General features: G+C 54.5%; 1 long non-coding RNA gene across 1 annotated transcript; it reads left to right on the top strand.

The window, feature by feature from the left end:
* Positions 1–1,076: 1,076 nt before the first annotated feature.
* LOC120384996 lies at positions 1,077–3,972 on the top strand. Its single transcript, XR_005589192.1, has 3 exons — positions 1,077–1,179; positions 2,113–2,267; positions 3,860–3,972. It is a non-coding gene; the product is annotated as an uncharacterized LOC120384996 (long non-coding RNA).
* Positions 3,973–11,756: the final 7,784 nt, after the last annotated feature.

Below are 11,756 nucleotides of genomic sequence, written 5' to 3'. Positions count from 1 at the left end.
CCTTCCCTGCTCCCCTTGACATTCCTGTCCTACTGGTGCCCTCTGTTCCTTGAGGTGAACTCCAGTGTCTTTAGCTGCTCTAGCTTAATGGCCCCAGTAGTCACAGAGCCACCTGCAGCTTCTCTGGCTACAGCCATGGGGCCAGAGGCCAGCCTTAGCCAGCTGCAGCTACTAGCCGCAGGAGGGGTGGCAATGCCAGGGCTGAGCGTGCTTGAACCTTGCAACGGCAGCACTAGGGGCTCTAAATCCTCAGCCCTGGCCCTAGGCAGCTGCAGACTCTGGAGTTAGGCACTTCCCTCCTCTAGGCCATGGCTTTAAATACCTGCGATTCCCATCACCTGCAGCAGAGGCCACCAATTCCCACGCCCCCCTCAGCCAGCACCTAGTCGTGCAGAAAGTGCAGCCTGAGTGATTTTGGAGGCTGGGGTGCCAGGAGGTTCCCATCCCTGAGCAGCAGCTCTGCAACAAGCTCACGTGCGTCCCAGTTGGGACATTAGCTGTTACTGACAAGGCTTGTCTGTGTTCTTTTTTTTATCTCATTGTTAGGTGTGAGAAGTATGAACTGTTGAATAGGTTCCATTAGTTGGTTAATAAGATGTCTACGAAGTAAATCACTGGCTTTAAAATAAGATCCAATCTGGAGCATATGAACTATTGACCCCTGGACTCCATCTCTGAGAGGGGACTTGTTTACCATCAGGGGACAGGCTCAAACCAGTCCAAACCGGTTTTTCCCGCCAAAACCAGCCCTCAGCGTTCCATCTCCTCAGCCCTTTTCCCACCACAGAAGTGATATAAGGACGTGCTCAGCGCCTGCGCGGGGCCGTCCCCCCCCCAGCGACGGCCCCTCCACGGTCGGGTCTTCCCAGTGCTCCCGAGCCGGAGAGCGACGAACCCCCTGGGTCCCGCCGTGAGACTGAGGAACAGGAGGCCTGTCACCCCCATTCCTGCCGTCCTGCATCCCTGGTGTCCAGCCTCCCACGGAGCCCCCGGGGAGTGAGAGACCCCGGGAGGGGGGCACTGGGGCTGGGCAGGAAAGTGACTCTGCCCCGGGGAGGCACAGGCACTTATAATACAAGATGTTCTATCTTTACAGACATCAGCGATAAAGGGGTGCAGGATCCAGAAAAGAGAAGCCAGTAGTGAACACTGACCGTGGACAACAGATGAAACAGACAGGTACGTATCCCTATCTTAACTCCCACCCTAACCCGCTTTGCGTCGTCCTGAGTGCACGATTGATCTAACTAATCGGACCAGGTCCGTGTATGCAAGTTTGCTTTCCCAAAACAACAAACAAACAACCCCAACTTAATTAGTAAGTAGCTATTGCAGGCCCATAGCCAGTGGCAAGATTGTACCGCACCAGGAGAGAGAGCAGCCACCTGCACCTCTGACAGCTCAAAAGCTCAAGAGCCAGTGCCCCTGGCCCCTCCCCTCATTGGTCTCTGTAGGGAGCTGTTGCTGGGCAAGGTCAGATTCCTGCTCTTCCCACTTTCCCGCCTTTTCTAGGTACTGAGGAACAAGAACCTGACCCCCAATGGAGGTCGCCTTGTCCTTTTACCAAAACAAAATGGCCTTTTGATTTACAGAACTTATTTTAACTTTTATACAGAATAATTCGGCAAACATGTATACTGAAATTAACATTTCCCCCTCTTGTCGGTGTTACACCTGTTTTAAAAAGATGTAACTGCCGACACCTGTGGCTTTGCCAAATTATGACCCACCCGATGAATAAATTGTCACATGGCGAAAAATTTGCATTGAACCCAAATACAACCATAGTATTACAGAGGGGGTAGTGCTGATTAAAACATTCCTTATCGCAGACTGGGGATGTGTAATAACTGTTTGATTTGCTTCTTCCCTAATTACCACGGGACCAGTTAAACTAGGAATAGGAGAAGGAAGAACCAAAACAAATTGGTATACTCTTATTCCATACGGACCTACCATAGACCATTTACCAGAGTCTGCCGTTGTAACATTCATTTTAAACCTCCTATACAAGTCTAACTATTTACGGGAAAATTTAACCTTGATCTTACTGCAGTAGAAAGTTTTACAATGAAAAGACTCTTCCTGCTTTACATCCATTTCCCTGCATAGACGAACTATCGCAAGAAGGTGTGGATACAACAGTACATTGAGAGCCGAGAAGGAAGGACTGTGCTGGAGTACTAATTCTGAACATGGCACTAGGTCTTTCATGAACCCAAGGAGCTGATATATTTCCAGAAACCCACCCCATGGTACATGCTCAGGTACTTCCAATTTAATGCAACCGCAAATCTGAGAACTGTTGGGCACCCTAAGTTTGGTACAATTCCCAAAAGAGGTTTTACTATATCCCACTTACATGACATTTCTGTTTTTCTCTGCATCCCACAGGTGCAGCCTGATAGTTAAGGCACATTTCTGAAATTACTGCTTGAAATATACCTGCCTTGTTCGATCTTTCTTTGACCCACTTGAGCACACAGCACGGTTCTTCCTTGATCATTAAAACAGAAATGGGGTCATTTTGTTCCAAAGGATCCAGGGTGGCCATGGGATCCTCTGTGGCATAATGACTCCCTGTTATACAGAACAGATGGTCACCTTCAACCAAATCAATTAACCAAACCTTAACAAATACAGTGCAACCTATATACATAGAGAATAGGATGATGGCGGTCATGTCGATCTAGGAATGGAAGAGAAAATATGATTGGCACAGTTAAATGGGTTGATTTCCTTTCCATTCCTTTACCTGGCTGCTATGGAATCACTTTAATTTGATCCCCTTCTTTGCTGGTATTTGAACCTGATATACAGAGGCACTTGCTCCGTTTGTTATGATAACTGGACCCACCCAACGAGGACTAAGGACATGTTTTCTATATAATACCTAAACATTACCTTTGTACCAACCACCCATCCTACATCATTAATGTGGCCTAACCAAGCACTAATGACTTGGTTATTAGCTTTTAGTTGAGGAGCTACTCGATGTTGAAGACTGCTGATGGTGTCTAGCAACTGTGACATGTATAAGTCTATTTGCACCCTGGGAAGGTACTCATCCGGTGGAACTCCTCTCACCCACTAAAGTTCAGGGGTGTGCATAATTCTCCCAGTTAGCATCTCGTGCGGTGAAAACCCTCACACAGTTCTAGTAGATCGCATGGCCGCTAGGATATATGGGAGTTTGCTATCCCAATCCCTTCCTTGCACATCTATTACTTTTCTAAGAGCAGTTTTCATGGCTCTATTAGCCTCTCGACGATAACAGACTTTGCGGGTGAGCAGCTATGTGCAACCGCTGTTTGATGTTTAAGGCCGCACACAGCGCTTTTGTGACTTCACCCACAAAGTGTGGTCCTCTGTCTGAATCTATTTCTGATGGGATACCAAATCGAGAAAAGGTTTGTTCCAGTATTTCCTCCTTTATGTTAGGCAACCACGCCACTTAGACACCCGTTCCAAAGTTTTGGACGCAGCATAGTGTCCCTGGCCATGAGCTACAGTTATTAGTTCTTTTCGTGGAGTTATTGGCATAACCAGTACAGGTAATTCACAGTTTGGTGATGTTGCTATAATCAATCCGTTTTTGTCCTTACATATCCTTGATGTTTCCCTGCTGTTAAAAGGGCTTGGAGATCATTATCCTGTTTTTGCAGGGTCAAGATGCCATGGCCTGCTGACACATCTGGAGACGGCATCTTAACTACAGCAGCTGAAATTGGGTCTTATCCCATGTATATGCTGATCCTAACCTAGCAGCTTGTTTTGCTAGCTGATTGGCCTGATTGTCAAGCGTGGCCAGAACCGACCCCCTTCGTATGGGCTTTTACTTTGAACTCTTTTCTTCCAGATGGGAAGGGCTTGAACCACCCAACTAGAAGCAGAACACAGACAGATGTTTTCCTCAGGTGCTACCCCAGACGATACTGCCAGGACCGCAATTCATTGTGCAGCTTGTGCTGACGGGCCTCACCGTACCCTGCACCACTTGCTGTGTCCCCTCCTGGATTGCAGCAAACCCTGCAACAGGATGCCCTTCGTGGTGACAAGCACTCCCATCAACTGCCCAGAGTGTTAACCCTTTTCCTTGTACTTCTTCCCAGGATGTTGCTAAGAAGAATGGAGATAGTAAGTCTAAATCAGGATCTGGCAACGGACATTCGTGCTCATCTCCTGCGGTAATCGGAGCATAGGGAAGGATTCTCGTATGGGGGGGATCTTCTCAGTACGAATATCCCGATTGACCAGACTTAGAGTCCATCCCGCCAGCCGGGGAGAGGATACCCTTCCCTCATTAATTCTTCCAGAGATGACATATTTTACTGGAGTATGGCATGTCCTCACCACAATGAGAGCTGTGCCACTTAAATATTCCCAATGTGTTAGGGACCATACCAGGGCGAATACCTCACGTTCGCAAGCTGAAAACCTCGCCTCCACCTCACTGAGAGTTTTGGAACCATAGGCCATCGGTCTCACCTGGCCAATTTGTTTTTGCAGCAAAACAGCTCCAGTGCTTGCTGGAGTAGTTGCCAGGTGCAAGTAAAATGGCAGGCCTTGTTTAGGAGAGGCTCGCGCTGGTGCAGCCGCTAGAGCCTTTCTAAGATCATTAAAAAGGCACCTTTCACAATTGGCAAGTCAAATCCTAGTGAGGAAAAGACAAAGAAGCGTAAACTCTGGCAAGTCCAATGAAAAGTATAGGGCAGAGGCCAAAAATGAACGTGAAGAGCAACTAGCCAAGGCACAACAACTAACAGCAAAGGGTTGTTAAGTACATGGGATCAGGGCCGGCTCCAGGCACCAGCCTACCAAGCACGTGCTGGGGCGGCACCTTGGGAGGGGGCGGCACTCGGGGGTTGGTTTTATTTTTTTTGTTTGGCCAGGCGGCGCTGGGGGGAGGCGGGTCTTAGGAGGCGTGGTGCTGTGTTGGGGGCGGGACTTGGGCGGTGCTCGGCTGGGGTGGGGACTTGGGCGACGTGCCGCTCGGGGCGGGGATGTGGGCGGGGCAATGCTCAGGGTGGGGACTGGGCGGGGCGCCGCTCGGGGGGCGGGGCTTGGGTGATGCTCGGGGGCGGGGCCTTGGGCGGTGTGACGCTCGGAGGGGGGGCGGCGCTCCTTGTTTTTGCTTGCGGAGGGGGTACATGGGATGCAGGAAGTCTGCCAAACGGTCAGCAAAGCCACTAGGCAATCGGTGCTAAAGGAGCACTCCAGGAAGACCAGGCCACTGCGGCGAAGCTAAAAAAGTTCCTTGCTTCTGTCTTCACTGCAGAGGATGCGGAGGAAATCCAGACACGCCAGCCCTTCTTTTTAGGTGACAGATGCTAGAATCAAAGAATTATAGACCCATCAGGTTAGAAGGCACTGCAAGGTCCAGGGAGGGTGTTTGGGTGAAGAAGGGGGTTTGGGGTGTAGGCTCTGGGAGGGAGTTTGGGTTCTGGGTGCAGGGTCTGGGCTGGGACAGGGGGTTGGGGGTTGGGTGCAGAAGGGGGTACAAGCTCTAGGAGGGAGTTTGGGTTCTGGGTGCAGGGTCTGGGCTGGGACAGGCGGTTGGGGTGCAGGAGGGGGTTTGGGTGCTAGGTGCAGGGTCTGGGCTGGGACAGGGGGTTGGGGTGCAGGAGGGGGTTTGGGTTCTGGGTGCAGGGTCTGGGCTGGGACAGGGGGTTGGGGTTTGGGAGCAGAAAAGGGTACAAACGAGGGAGTTTGGGTGCTGGGTGCAGGGTCTGGGCTGGGACAGGGGGTTGGGGTTTGGGTGCAGAAGGGGGTACAAGCTCTAGGAGGGAGTTTGGGTTCTGGGTGCAGGGTCTGGGCTGGGACAGGCGGTTGGGGTGCAGGAGGGGGTTTGGGTGCTAGGTGCAGGGTCTGGGCTGGGACAGGGGGTTGGGGTTTGGGAGCAGAAAAGGGTACAAACGAGGGAGTTTGGGTGCTGGGTGCAGGGTCTGGGCTGGGACAGGGGTGGGGGTTGGGTGCAGAAGGGGCACAAGCTCTAGGAGGGGTTTGGGTGCTAGGTGCAGGGTCTGGGCTGGGACAGGGGTTGGGGTGCAGGAGGGGCTTGGGGCTGGGTGCAGAGTCTGGGATGGGACAGGGGTTTGGGGTGCAGGAGGGGTTTGGGGGCTGGGTGTGAGAGGGAGTATGGGTGCTGGGTGCAGGGTCTGGGCTGGGACAGGGCGTTGGGGTGCAGGAGGGGGTGCAGGGTGTGGGTCTGGGCCAGGGATGAGGAGTTTGGGGTGCAGCAGGAAGGCTGCCCTGGGGCTGGGGTGGGGCCAGAGGAGGATTCCCAGGGACAAGACACTCACCCAGGCCCCACCAGGCTGCTGCTCAGGAGGTCCAACCGGGATAAGCCCCTCCTCAGATTCGACTTGGAGTCACCTGGTGGGGCGGGAGGCTGCCATGCGCCTCCTACTTCCACAGGCGCAGCAGCCGCCTCAGCCTGCCCCAGCGCCGCTCCCTGTAGCCTGCAGTGGCAGCGGCCAGTGAGGGAGCACAGTGTGGAGATGCAGGGGCAGGCAGAGACGCTTGGGGAGGCACGTGGGGTGGCAGGCAGGGCCGGGGAGGCACGTGGGGTGGCAGGCAGGGCCGGGGATGCTCTGGGGTGGCACGTGGGAGTGGCAGGTCGGGCTGGGGAGAAACCCTGCCCTGAACATTGGTGGAGCCGGGCCTCGAGGCCCTGAATTTGCTGGAGCCCGGGCACCACAGGCCCATATAACTCGCCGCCTCTGGCAAGGTTCATCTAGTCTAACCCCTGCCAAGATGCAGGACTTTGTGTGTCTAACCCACCCAGCTTCTCTCTTCGGGCTCGGGTCCCTTGACTGCAGCAGCTCCCGATCTCCTCGCTCTCCTCTTTCCCTTACTTCCTTCACTTCTCTGCCCACTGGTTTGCTGCATCTCTGAGTCCTCTCTATATGCCCTGGCCCAGCAGCTAGTTGCCCAGGCTACACTCCCATTGCCATCCGTGGGGCAGCCTGGGCTGTGAGGGCTGCAGGTTTTGGTCCCTGGTCAATGCAGGTGCTATGGCTGCTGCACAGCTACATGGTGACTCCTGCAGCCCATCACCAAACTGCGGACCATATTCTGCAGGGTGGCCTCCCTGGCTGAGATTCTGGGAGCAGAGAACCCCTGGGTCAGAGAAGGAAAATGGCCCACACAGAACACACTGTCAATGGCTCCCACAGACGTCCCCGTGACACCCGACTGTGCAGCCCAGAAGTTCTCCTGCTCCTTCATTGTCACCGCGGGCAAGAGTCTGGCAATGGGAATGGATTATGCATCTGGGCAAGGAGGAATTGGCCATGGAGGTGGAGGAGGACTTGGCTTTGCCCTCCTTATCCTCCTCCTCATCCAAGTCGTCCTCTTCTGCTTTCTTCTCCATGACCACGTGCTCCATTCCCATGGCCAGGTCCTCCCCTCCTCCACTTCCTCCTCTCTGGCCAGATCCTCCCTCTCCTCTGGGGCCAGGTTCTCCTCCTCCTTGTCCTCCTCATCCTCTTCTCTGGTCAGGTCCTCTTCCTCCTGCTCCTTCTCCGTGGCCAGGTTCTCCTCCTTCTCATCTTCCTCTCTGGCCAGGTCCTCTTGCTCCTACTCTTCCATTGCCAGGTCCACCTCCTTCTCTTCTTCTTCCCCCTGCATCGGCACATCCTCATCCTCCTCCATTCCTGGGTCCTCCTAGTCTATAGTCAGGTCCTCTACCTCTTCTTCCGCCTCTTCTTCTTCCCCCTGCATGGCCACATCCTCGTCCTCCTCCATTGCCAGGTCCTCTCCCTTCTCCTCCTCCTGACCCAGATCCTCCTTGTCCTCCTCTGTGGCCTGGTCCTTCTCCATGGCCAGGTCTTCCTCTTTCTCCTCTGGAGCCAGGTCCTCCTCCTCTTCCTCCTGCTCCATGGCCAGGTGCTCCACTCCTGTGGCCAGGTCCTCTTCCTCTTCCTCCACAGGCAGGTGCTCCTCTTCCTGCTCCATGGCCAGGTCCTTCTCTTCTTCCTTTTGCTCCGTGATCAGGTGTTCCTTTCTTCCTCTTCCTTTACCTTCTTCTTCCTCCTCCTCAGTGATCAAGTCCTCTTCCTCTTCTGTGCAGAGGTCCTCCTCCTCCTCTTCTGCTGACAAGTTCTCTTCCTCCTCCTCTCCTCTGCTGCAGACACATTCTCCTCCTCCCCCTTTCCTCTGCTGCAGACACATTCTCCTCCTCCTCCTTTCCTCTGCTGCAGACACGTTCTCTTCCTCCTCCTCCTCCTCTTCTTCCTCTTCTGCAAACAAGTTCTCCTCCTCCTTTTCCTCTTCTGTAGTCAGATTCTCCTCTTCCTTCTCTTCAGACACATCCCCCCCTCCTCCTCCTCTTCTTCCTTTTCTGCAGACACATTCTCCTCTTCCTCTTCCTCCTCCTCCTCTTCTTCCTTTTCTGCAAACAGGTTCTCATCCTCCTCCTTGTTCTCTTCTATAGATATTTCCTCCTCCCCCTTCTCCTCTGTGTCCAGGTCTTCCTCCTCCTCAGTGGTAATGTTCTCCTCCTCTTTCATCACTAGCTCCTCCACCTCCTCCTCTTTTTCACTAATCAGGACTTGCTCTTCCTGCTTCTCCTCCTCCTCTGTCTTTAGATCTTCCTCCTCTTCCTCTCTTTCTGTGTCAGGGTCTTCATCCTCCTCTGTCTTTTCCTCAGGGGCAAAGTCCTTCTCTGACTGGTCTGTGGGGGTCTCTGCATCAGAGAGACAAGGGCAGAGGGTGACTCTTGCTGGGGAGGGGGGAAGAGGAAGGACAGGGGTGAGAAGGGATGGGGAGAGCAGATTTAATGTTTCTCCCTCCCATGTAAGCATCGAAAGGCAGAGAGATCCCCACAGTGTCCCTCTCACACACCCCTCAGCCCCAGGACCCATTGCAGAGAGATCCCCACACTGCCCCGTCCACAGACCCCTCAGCCCCAATGACCCATGGCAGAGAGATCCCCACACTGCCCATCCCACAGACCCATCAGCCCTATGCCCCCATGGCAGAGAGATCCCCACACTGCCCATCCCACAGACCCCTCAGCCCCAGTGCCCAATGGCAGAGAGATCCCCACACTGCCCCTCCCACAGACCCTCAGCCCTATGGCCCCATGGCAGAGAGATCCCCACACTGCCCCTCCCACAGACCCCTCAGTCCCAGGGCCCCATGGCAGAGAGATCCCCACACTGCCCCTCAGTCCCAGAGCCCCATGGCAGAGAGTTCCCCACACTGCCCCTCCCATAGACCCTCAGCCCTGTGGCCCCATGGCAGAGTGGGCCCTTCACTGTCCCATCCTCCCTGGGAGTTGCTCCAAATCATCAGGGACCCACTTCCCAGAAGCTCCCCCCATGCCCCATTGCAGGGGGTGGCTCTGCAACTCCCGCTGATGTCATTGAGCTCACGTGGCTCTGGCCAGACCCCTGGGCTGGGATCCCCACAATGACTGGGACAGAGCGACTGGGTGTTAATGGCCCTTGCTCCTCCCCATGCCCAGGGGGTCTCCTCACCTGCAGTGGAGGACCACTCAGCCTCCGTGTTGCAGAGAACCTCCAGAGAGTAGCTGCTCTCCTCTCCGGCAACAGTTAAGCAGCTGAGGCAGCGATCCCCCAGCTCCTGCCCTGGGAATGCCTCCTGCTGGCCCACGCAGCTGGGATGAGGGCAGGCCTTCCAGCAGAAGCAAACCCAGAGCTGCGTTGCCTGGCTCCTGCCATGGGCTGAGTCCTGCCTGCCCAGATTGAACTTAGGCCACCTCCATCTCGGCCTGGATGTTGTCTCTCTCTGCTCAGCACCAGCCCTGGGGCTGGTTTCCTCCCAGTGAGCAAGGCCGAGCAGGACCATCTCCTGGGGTGGCCGGGGCCTGCTTCCCATGCCATGCGGATGGAGGGGCAGCTCTCTGTCTGGGGACGCTGGCAGCTGGTCCCCTCTGGCTCCGGGGCCACCTTCCTCCTGAGATACCTTCTCAGCACGTCCATCCTGGAACTGAGCAGGGAGCAGCCGTGAGTCTGGGGCAACAAAGCCTCTCAGCAATGGGCCTGTCTTGCCTCAGGGGGGATGGAACCTGGGTCCTTAGAATCATAGAATCTCAGGGTTGGAAGGGACCTCAGGAGGTATCTAGTCCAACCCCCTGCTCAAAGCAGAACCAACCCCAACTTAATCATCCCGGCCAGGGCTTTGTCAAGCCGGGCCCTAAAAACCTCTGAGGATGGAGATTCCACCTAGGGAACCCATTCCAGTGCTTCACCATCCTCCTAGTGAAATAGTGTTTCCTAACATCCAACCTAGACCTCCCCCACTGCAACTTGAGACCATTGCTCCTTGTTCTGTCATCCGCCACCACTGAGAACAGCTGAGCTCCATCCTCTTTGGAACCCCCCTTCAGGTAATTGAAAGCTGCTATCAAATCCCCCCTCACTTTTCTCTTCTGCAGACTAAACAATCCCAGTTCCCTCAGCCTCTCCTCATAAGTCATGTGCTCCAGGCCCCTAATCATTTTTGTTGCCCTCCGCTGGACTCTTTCCAATTTCTCCACATCCTTCTTGTAGTGTGGGGCCCAAAACTGAACACAGTACTCCACATGAGGCCTCACCAATGTCGAATAGAGGGGAATGATCACGTCCCTTGATCTGCTGGCAATGCGTCTACTTATACAGCCCAAAATGCCATTAGCCTTCTTGGCAACAAGAGCACACTGCTGACTCATATCTAGTTTCTTGTCCACTGTAATCCCCAGGTCCTTTTTTGCAGAACTGCTGCTTAGCCAGGCGGTTCCCAGCCTGTAACGGTGCATGGGATTCTTCCGTCCGAAGTGCAGGACTCTCTTGGCCCCTGCTGACTCCACCCCAGGGGGCCCCTCCTAGTGCCTGAGTCACAAGGGCTGCTGTGCCCTGGGGAAGTGTTTGGTGCCCAATAACAGACTAGGATTGTCATCCAGGCACAAGGGTACAAATCTATCACAATCTCCCAGTAACAACACAACAAGTGAGGGAGCTTATTGGGCAGAGGGAAGAAAGGCCTGGGGTTAAGGAAAGAACAGGAGCAACTAGACTAGTAACCCATCAACAATCACAGCATTGACAAGGGGCCCGACCCGCCCCAACCAGCTCCCTCCCAGCCCCTGCGCAGCAGAATGGGAGTTGAGTATCAGTTCTCTAGGGGCTGATGCTGCCCTGTGCTCCTTGGCCGGCTTGAAATTCACAAGGAAAACAAGCAAAAGGGATTCTCACCGGTCTTCGGTCTGAGTGTCAATGGGCACCTCCCAGGCTGTGACGCGTCTCCTCAGCTCCACTCCACCAACAGCCAACAACCGAATGGAAACCAACCCCTTTGTCTCCGAGCGCTGGCTTCTGATTGGCTCCTCTGCTCCACTCCCAACAGCCAACAACCAAATATAAACTGACCCTTTGTCTCCGAGCGCTGGCTTCTGATTGGCTCCTCTGCTCCACTCCACCAACAGCCAATAACCAAATGTAAACTGACCCCTTTGTCTCCGAGCGCTGACTTCTGATTGGCTCTGGTAGTAGCTCCCCGCATGTTCCGTCTCCGCCCGGCATTCCAGGCATGCTGGGAAGCGGTATCCTGAGCCCTGCAGCCATTGCAGTGGCGGCTTAACGCACAGGGGGCCCATGCCCAGGGGCCTCGGGCAACTCGGGGGGCCCTGGGAAAATCTCACCATGCTCGGGCAGCATGATTTCGTTGGTGATTGTCTTGCCTGGCATCAACAACGCTTCTGCTCTCACTCGTTTTCCATCTCACCACTGGGCTGGACTCTTTCCCCTCTT

Source organism: Mauremys reevesii, linkage group 17 (genome assembly GCF_016161935.1).
Source record: "Mauremys reevesii isolate NIE-2019 linkage group 17, ASM1616193v1, whole genome shotgun sequence".
Lineage (NCBI taxonomy): Eukaryota > Metazoa > Chordata > Testudines > Geoemydidae > Mauremys > Mauremys reevesii.
Note: the sequence above shows the minus strand (reverse complement) of the source record. Positions and strands in the feature narration are given on the sequence as shown.